This window comes from Scophthalmus maximus, chromosome 10, assembly GCF_022379125.1.
Source record: "Scophthalmus maximus strain ysfricsl-2021 chromosome 10, ASM2237912v1, whole genome shotgun sequence".
Lineage (NCBI taxonomy): Eukaryota > Metazoa > Chordata > Actinopteri > Pleuronectiformes > Scophthalmidae > Scophthalmus > Scophthalmus maximus.
In genome coordinates this window covers 25,674,470-25,683,855 of record NC_061524.1, presented here as the reverse complement: position 1 = coordinate 25,683,855, position 9,386 = coordinate 25,674,470, and the positions used below count along the sequence as shown (strand labels likewise).

The following is a 9,386-nucleotide window of genomic DNA, read 5'->3' as shown; positions in this document are numbered from 1 at the left end:
CAAAATTTTTATATCTGGTAGATATGAGCATTTATGGAGTGAACTGAAGGTGTGAATCCGAACGCTGATTCTGTCAACCAGCCTTTATCACAATGTACATGCAAGTAACACAAAACATCTTCTCTTTAAAGTAAAACAGCATTTATTAACTTTAGCAATATCAATGTACAATCAATACTCAATACTACTTTTTATCAACAAATGTCTATTATAAGCTAAGCCACCAATCATATATCATATGATCATCATATGAAAAGACGACAACAAACAAGAGTGTGTGTGTGTGCACGCACATGCGTGTGCCCCTGAAAAGGGGATGAGGAACAAGATGGGGCCAGAGAAAGGTGGGGCGTGAGACCTCAAGTTAAACGGCGGCTACCTTTAAACATGTGACACTAACAAGAAACACACATAAATAGCCACTTACTGTCACAGTCTGCATTTTCCTCACCCCAGTCATCTCATGCTCCCAGTACTTTTCCACCGGCCCCTCCTCCTCCTCACCTGTCTGCTAGCCACTCCCTCCTCATCAGGCCAACTCCACTCACCTGTTGCCGCAGCTGCCTCTGATCAGCAATCAACCCACTACATATATGGCTCTCCACCATGCACTCACTGCCAGATTGTTCTTTGTACTAATGCAAGACTCTCCAGGGTTTTTCGGACTGCTTTCCTGGTATTGACCCTGCTTGCCTCTGACTTACCCGTCTCGTCGCTTCCCCGGAGGGGACCACGAGCTTCGTTCCGTCCCTCCTGGTTTCTGTCTGCCTCTCCCCTGGACTGTTTGGTGAATCCCTGCTACGGCTCTTCGACCCCCGACTGGACTGGACTCTCCCTCTCGCCTGCCCCTCTCTGGTTTGTCTGCTCCGGTGATCGGCTATTCTGGTTTCGATCCCCCTGCTCCCCTGACTACGTCTCCTGCCTGTCCCCGAATGGAACCCTCGCTGTACCCGGAGCTGCTCAGTGAGTACGGCGATTCCTCGTCTGAACTTTTGCCACGTGTACTCCCGTTCGACTTGGCTGAGTCGACTCCGTGACTCACATGGGAGGTTCCAGATACTCGTTGCCTGCCGCCTGCTCTGAACTTTCTCCCATGCTGCTTAACTGCTGTGATTCCTGTGTGTGGCATAAATAAAGGTCATTACCAACTACACCTGAATTATCGAGTGCTGCCTTTTGGTCCTAAATACATACCTGTCACACTTACTGTTCTCCTTGGCGGGGGAACAAGAGTGTGTGGTCCATCCTCTGATGCGGCGAGGCGGGAGCCGTGGCGCTTCCTAAGGACTCAGGCTTCTGATATAACATGCAGGCCACAGTTCTCATCTACCTACGGTGCTCATGCACAACAGAAGCGAGCGAGACCAGTGTGAGCCCCCCCTCCCAGCATCACGAGGACGTGCAAGACCGGGCAAGGAGAGAGACCCAAGCGAGAGAGGAGACGTTGTGGGATCCGCGGGGCTGAAGTGCCCTGTTCAGGGCTCAGTCCACAGAGACAACTCGCCTTTGTGGTGATTAGCATGATTGACAACGTCTCTCATTGATGAGTACCATGGCTGCCAAAGCGCTGATCAGCTGTTTAATAAAAATGTATCCTAAAGCGTCAAAATTCAGCACCATGCATTCTTGGACCCTAAACAACACACATGCCAAGTGTGAGAATGATAAGAAGAATGGTTCACTGACAGACAGATTTCTTGAATTATTAGTAAGATTATTGAGAAAGATGTATCCAGCAGTGCAGAGCAGCCTCTGAAAGTTGAATTCATTTCTTTGAGGAACACAAAACATATGATAGTGAAAATCAAAATACAGAGAGAATAAGGTCTTAAAAATATGAGGAAATATACAAATTGCTGCTTTTACTCATAATTCCTGGGGTAATCAAGTTCACTATTTCTGTTAATTTTACAGTTAATTGTTCTTTGCTATTGTTTTTATGCAAAGAATGATATTTTCAAAAGCTACTTTCCCCCCCTATTTTGTAATTGTTTGTTGTTGGGGGTCAGTGTTCATACAACACACAGGTTGTAAGGATATTAATTGGACCACAGGCCTAAATTGTTGTCAAAGTTCACCAGATTGATGGATTTAATGGAACATCCCCCGGATCCCCTACAGGGTCTTTGTGTATGGCCATTTCACACATTTACAAACAGTAGCTTAATTCAGCTGATGTGTGCTATGTATATAAATGTAAGCGATGTGATGCAAGTGGTTCTCGACCACTTTAATTTTTTCAAAGTAGCTCTCAGATTAAGAAAGTTTGGAGACCCCTGGTCTTAACACTCACAGCTCTCTCCCAGTGGCGGAGCCAGGAAATTTTCAGTGGGGTGGCAAGGATGGGGCCAGTGATCATTTTTGGGTGGCAAGCATGTGTGTCACCAGGAGATGCAGAGCTTTTTAACACAACTACAGCAAACATCTCAACATTATTACGAGCTGCACAAGTTAATTCTGTGTATCATCAGGGATACAACACAAGGACGCAAAATACGAAGTGTAATGTTTTTTTTAATCAAGGTCTGATCACAATATGGATATAATGTGAAATTCTAACAAGTATAACATACAGTACAGTTCTACTGTTACATGACTGAAACCCTGATGACTGTATTGATCAAACACAATAACAAACGTCATCTTCACAATGGGTATTAGGCGGACTCTGGAGGATTAGTTTCTCACTGGAGGGTATTACATTTCCAAAAAGGCTGGGTTGAAGTTTTAATACAAGGTCCAAGTGCCTCTTAAAAAAAAAACTGCCTCGAAGGCCTTGGAAATTATTTATATGGTATCTTGTAAAGCAGAACTTCTAAATGCATTATTCACACTATTTACATCATCACTTAAAATGCTATTCTAAGTCTACACGCTCAGTTCATAACAGCCGTATTCTGCGATTATTGTGGTTTGCAGCAAATTGTTTAACAAATTCATTCAAGTCCAGGGACTTTGCTCGTCTGGACTCCACACTTAAAATACCCAGACTGCTCAGTCGATCATCATCCATAGTGGATCTCAAGTGTGTCTTAATCAACTTGAGTGTGGAAAAGCTGCGTTCACAGGAGGCAGTGCTGACTAGTATGGCAATAGCAATTTTACATAACCTGAAGAGCTCATGGAATACCTCTTTAAAAGGTTCAATGATTTTAGTGAGTTCTACTATGCTAGAGGGCTTCTGTATGCCAGATTTAACTTTTCTCTCTAGGATTCTTTTCATTTGGTATACCTCATGTTTGAGGTCATCTGTGTTGCATTCATAAATAGAAGCAAATGCAAATAGAGCTTCCTCTTGGCAAAATGTATTGCTTGAAGGATTTAAGGCTTGGATTCCCAACATTATTTCACAATTTGGTTTAGCAAATCGTCTGTTTAGCTCACTGAGCATGGTATCAAGCACAGCGTAGAATATTCTGGTACGGAAAGTTTCCATAGTCTGCTTAGAGCGCTCACCTGTTGACGACATGACAGTATGTCCATCTAGCCTTCGGCTCTGTTTTGTCTTTCTTTTTGAAGTAGGTTCCACCTCTACATCACATTTTTCAGCAGTATTTTGCGATTTCTCTCCAGAGTCCTTCAAAGTAGGATTCATCCCTGTAAGTTTGAAAACTTTGTACAAGGGCTTGAACTAGATCCACAGCTGAGCATAAATCCAGAGAGGGAGACTGTAGAATCTCAGAGAGACACCTTGCATCACCAAAAACCTTATTGCATATCACCAAAAGTCCAATGAACTGCAGGTCAAATTGAGCGACCAGGCCTCGTGCATCAATGCTTCTATCTCCACTGTTTTCTGAAGCCACTTCTTCAAGGAGATGCATGATGGCAGGTAGTCTATCAAGCACAGTGTGGCAAGCTATAGGCTGGCAAGCCCACCTTATTTCACTCAATCGCTGAAGCTCTCTGGGTGCTCCAGGATACATTTCTTTCTGTATGTTAAGCCACTTGCTGTGAATGTAAGAACCAGACACAAATACATAGAGTCTCTGCAACAATGCAAAAAAACATTCAGCTTGTGGGACTGCTTTAACTGTGTCCACAAGAACCAGATTAAGACAATGGGCAATGTACATAAAAGGCCTGTTTTGCCACCTCTTTAATACGAGCCTGAATGCCAGAGTGCTTGCCACTCATGACAGAAGCCCCATCATATGATTGCCCGATCAGGTTACTTTTGTATTCCAAGCCACATCTCTCAAGTACCTGTATTATTTTATCTGTCAGGCCTGCAGCATCTAGGCGGTCTGCAGATTCAAAGTGCAAAAAGCTCTCTTTTACGGTTCCTGCATAATAATATCTTAGCACTAAACAGATCTGCTCCTTTTTTTTAAGGTCTTTAGTTTCATCTGCCATAAGGGAAAATACTTCACTCTCCTTGACTTCGTTTATGATGGAAGAGCGTACCATTTCAGCTAATGTATCCAAAATTTCATTTTGAATTTGGTGGCTTGTATATTTTGCATTGCAAGGCCCTGTCATTTTCTTTTTAACAACTGGGTCATGTTTAGAAATCATGTCCAATATAGCCAAGAAGTTTCCCCTATTGTCTGCATCTTCTGTCTCCCTATGTCCCCTCTGTGAAATATTCTGGGTTGCAGTTAACAGTAGGACTTCTGCTAAACTTTTTATGTAGGCACGATTTTCCTCTATCTGCTTATGATGTTCTTTAGTTAGAGTACTAATTAACAACGCATCAGCTTTATCTGCTCTCTCATTTTCTTTCCAAGCAATCATTGCATTTGTGTGACCCTCTCCCTTTGCATGTGCACTGTTGTATACTAAGTAGCGATGATGTGAAGATGTATTGAAGAGAAGTCCGCCGACACCGTCTTGATTGTATATAAAGGTTTATTACAAAAAGACCAGCATCGATTCAAGCCCTGCAGAGCTTGGAGAGTGTCCGGCCAAAAGGACAACCCTCCCGACTCTTCTTTGGGGTTACATTTATAGGCCCATCGTTGGCTTGATAAGGAACACCTGGTTTCGAATCAAGTTATGCTATGTGAGACGTGTAACTTTCAAGGCCAAGTAAAGGAGTGGTAAGGGTCCTTGAAAGACCCCTTGCATAACATTCCAAAGGAAGAGAAGTAAGCCCATATTCCCCTCTTATTCCATATATGGACAAAAAGACACTACAGCACAAAACCCTCCATCTCTGAATGTTGCCTTTTTCCAGTTCTTATATCCCAAGGCTGATGTAAACACTGTCTCTGTGTTTGGGAGCCCAAAATGCCTGCATGCATAGCAATATGCTGAGTCTTGAGTCTGTGAGTATTCTAGCCATGAGTGTATATTGTACCACGACGCTTGAAAGTTTCTGCGCCTGTCGCCCTGGAGTGTCCTGGGAAAGAGTTTCAGGCGAGGCTGGACTGGACTGTTGGCTCTTGATTTGGAAATGTCTGTTTAAACAAAACAAAAAAAGAAAAAATACAAATTAAATTATTCAACTACAGCAGAGATTTATAACAATCAAGATAACCTAATTAATTGGAGAACTATCCCAATTTACATCGAATGGATTATCTGAACCCTTCAGTCTACTTAAAAACGTTATATATTTGAGGCCATTCATCCATCTCTACTCCAGTTGAGGTGAGTGGTGTGACTCATACCTGTTCATGAATTATCAGGCTGTTTATTAACATTGCCACTGTATCAGATTGGGCAAAACTGAAGTGAAATGCAAGTGTCCAGTATGTGGGAAAGAGTGAGTATACCTGGAGGTCCACTTGGGCCACTCCTCATTGGAGGCTCCTCTCTTTCGCTGTCTGACTCTGAGTCCGTCTGGTTTGCTTGTTGTGCTTGCTTTTGTCTTTGGGAATCTAAATATATATATAAAAAATATTTATAGGTGTTTAAAGTATTTTCCACAAGGTGTAATGATCCACTATCCACTATCCAAGTATTTCACAGATACAATATAAACTAGTGGACAATCAGTGAAGATAGTTGCTGAGAGTATGAGTAACAGCTTTACCTGGAACTCCACTTGGGGCACTCTTCAGTGGAGGCTCCTCTCTCTTACTCTCTGATTGTTTGGCTTGTTGGGGCCTTTGGGAAACATCTAAATGTAAAAACATCAGATTTTAAGTTGTTGATTTCCAAAAGATGATAATTCATTTTCTACAGTATTAAACAGATACAATATAAACTCTACATCTACTATTCTACATCTCTGTCTAAATGTTAAAATGTTTTTTTTCTCTTTACCAGTTGTAGTGTATTTGATGTTTTTGCATTGTATATTGTGTATGTATTGTTGTTTTTGTTTTGCATTTCTTTGACTCAACATCATTGCAAATGAGGGTCACCCCTCAATTGATCTCTCGAGTAAACAATGGTTAAATGAAATAATGAAAATAATATTAGTGAAAGTGTACTGAAGATTCTTACTGAAATGTTTTACAATGCACTTTCAACATAACCTGTATATGAATAGACACACTTGAAGACAATTGTAAATAAGATAACCTCGTACCCAGGTCTCTATACTGTATACCTGGAGGTCCCCTTAAGTTCCTGCTCACTCGGGGCTCCTCATCCTCGCCCTCTGCGTCTGCCTGTTCTTTCTCCATCTCACCCTGAATGTCATTCTATGCCTCAGCTGACTTCTTCTTGCCACTTGCCCTGAAGAATGATGCTGTATCTGCCTTCCTCTTCATTTTTCCCCTCTTAAATGATAAACCTATCCAAAATGCAGCATATACTGTACATACCTGACACAATCATAACAAGTCCTGGCAACAACAGCAATTAACTAGATACATCGAAAATCGGTCCGAAGTTACAAAAAAAATAGTGTAGATAAAGCATAGCATATAGCAATTCTAACAGTTTGCTATGTTCTCCTCCGAGTTAGCTTGCTTCTAAACTTCGCAAAATAGATAGTCATGGGTGGGATAGTCACAGTTACTAGAAGACCATAACAACATCTATTATGATGTCATACTTTACTGTTTTTGGTTGGTTTCCTTAGAATTCCCACTCGGAGTGTCAGGTCCGGTCAGGTCTGTAGCAGGCATTCATGTGTGCTTGCGCCGTTAAATTCAAATACCGGATATGTGCGCATGGCTAAAGGGTCCGACCTAGTACTAGCGGTGCAAGAAAGGTTCCGCATGTTTCCACAGCCATCAAAACTATTGATGGCAACTACTGTGATGTGGTGCTAGGGGTGGCCGAGATTGGCTCCGCCAGTGCTCTCTCCCTGAGAGAATTGAATTCTTGATTATTAACTTTACTGAATTTGGAGAAAAATTATATTACACCAGGTGTCTATCAGATAACTCTGTAATTAAATTCAAGGAAAAAATTCAGTCGTTATTTACTCCACTACCATGTGTTGATACAGTGTAGGATAATTATCAAAACTTTACTCCCACACAAATTGATGTTGTTAATAGTGCAGCAGCCTCACTACGTTCCACACTCGACACTGGCGCCCCTCTGAAAAAGAAGACAGTCAAACAGAGGAGGATAGCTCAATGCACAAACATGTTCCAATAATCAAGATGATTCTCACCTAGACTGGAAATATATATATATATAAGAAAGTCCTTCAAAATGCCAGAACCACATATTATTCTTCACTAAAAGAGGAAAATAAAAACAACCCCAGGTTCCTTGTCATCACTGTAACCAGGCTGACAGAGAGTAGAAGCTCTACTGAACAGACTATTCCTCAAACTCTTACAAGCAATGATTCAATGAGCTTCTTTTGTCACGGTTTAGTCAAAAAGTGTTGGACGAACTGATTCGGAGACAGGCTAAGTAGAGTTCAACATGATTTAATAACAAAAGGTTTTCCACAAAAATATCATCTGGTGGCAATGGCAGGAAGCAGGCTGGCTCGAGGAAAATACACAGCGTCTCTGTATGGCAGCGGAGCGCAAACTGAAAAAAGTACAAAAAGGAAAAATTTGACAATTTTTAGAAAAACAACAACAGAGACAAACAACGCCATCTACCCAAAACACTCAAGATCAAAGTTTGCTGGTGCACAACCACACGACAAGGAATTATCTGGCGCAGGAGTGGAGTCATGACCAGGTAGTTATGGAGAGCAGTGATATAGGTTATTGATGCCAGGTGTGTATCATGAGCTCCAGCCGTGGAGCAGAGAGAGAGCAAGCCCCGCCTCCTGCCGCACACACACTGCGAAAGGAGAAACAAAAAGGGAGGGGGAGAACAGGAGAAAAACAGAAGCCAAACACAATACATCCCAAAAACATAACATCTTTACAAATGATAATTACCATCAGGGAAAAAAATTATCAGCTTCTTCCCACTAATAGCACAGACACACTGTCCAGTACAGTAGCCTCAGAACCAACAGTATTGCATAATTTAAATTTACAGTAGATTGCTTTTCCCTTATAGATCTGGCTGAGCTGACTTCGCTGATCACTTCATCCAAGCCATTAACCTGTCTTTTAGATCCTATTTCATCAAGGCTATTTAAGTATGTTTTACCTTTAATCAGTAGTTCCATATTAGATCAGATCAATTTATCTCTATTAACAGGCTATGTACCAAAGGCCTTTAAGTTGGCAGTAGTTAAACCTCTGCTCAAAAAAACGACTCTAGACCCATATATCTTAGCTAACTGTTGCTAACCAGTTATGTGACTATTTACACAGGAAATGTCTGCTTGAAGACTATCAGTTAGGGTTTAGAAAAAATCATCATAGTACAGAAACAGCACTGCTGAAGCTTACCAAAGACCTTCTCATGGCCTCAGATAGTGGACATGTTTCTATTCTTGTCCTATCAGATCTTAGTGCTGCATTTGACCACATTGATCACAAGATGCTGTTACAGAGACTAGAACACATTGGGATTAAAGGAACAGGACTTTAAAGGTTTAATTCTTATCAGAAAGATCTCAGTTTGTTAACACTAACTGTCACGTCTGAGCAGAAAGCAGGACCCAAATGCAGATGTAGGGAAACAGAATATTTAATAATAAAACAAAAACCAGCATACAACTAAAGGTGTCCACAAAATGCAGCTTACAAAGGCAATCCAAACACTGGAGCCAGGGGGAAAAATGCAGAAACAGACAGCAAAGAGCAGGAACAGGCAGGAACAGACAGGAACCAGGGGGAAAAATGCAGAAACAAACCGGGGGAAAAATGCAGAAACAGACAGCAAAGAGCAGGAACAGACAGGAACAGACCGGGCCAGACAACATGAAAAAACAGACGATCCAACAACAGACAAAGGGAAGCACAGAGACTAAATACACACAAGGAGGGCAGGGCAATTAGAACACAGGTGAGACACATTAGGAACAGGTGCAGACAATCACAGGGGCAGGAGACACAGGAAAAAACAAGACATGGATGGAAGGGGGCCAGGATGGACTGAAAAAAACTGTCACTGGG

The 9,386-nt window shown here is 41.8% G+C and overlaps 1 long non-coding RNA gene across 1 annotated transcript; it reads right to left on the bottom strand.

Moving 5' to 3' along the window:
• Positions 1 to 5,017: 5,017 nt before the first annotated feature.
• LOC124850751 lies at positions 5,018 to 7,049 on the bottom strand. Its single transcript, XR_007031584.1, has 4 exons — positions 6,953 to 7,049; positions 5,981 to 6,067; positions 5,721 to 5,825; positions 5,018 to 5,402 (listed from the first exon to the last, which is right to left on the bottom strand). It is a non-coding gene; the product is annotated as an uncharacterized LOC124850751 (long non-coding RNA).
• Positions 7,050 to 9,386: the final 2,337 nt, after the last annotated feature.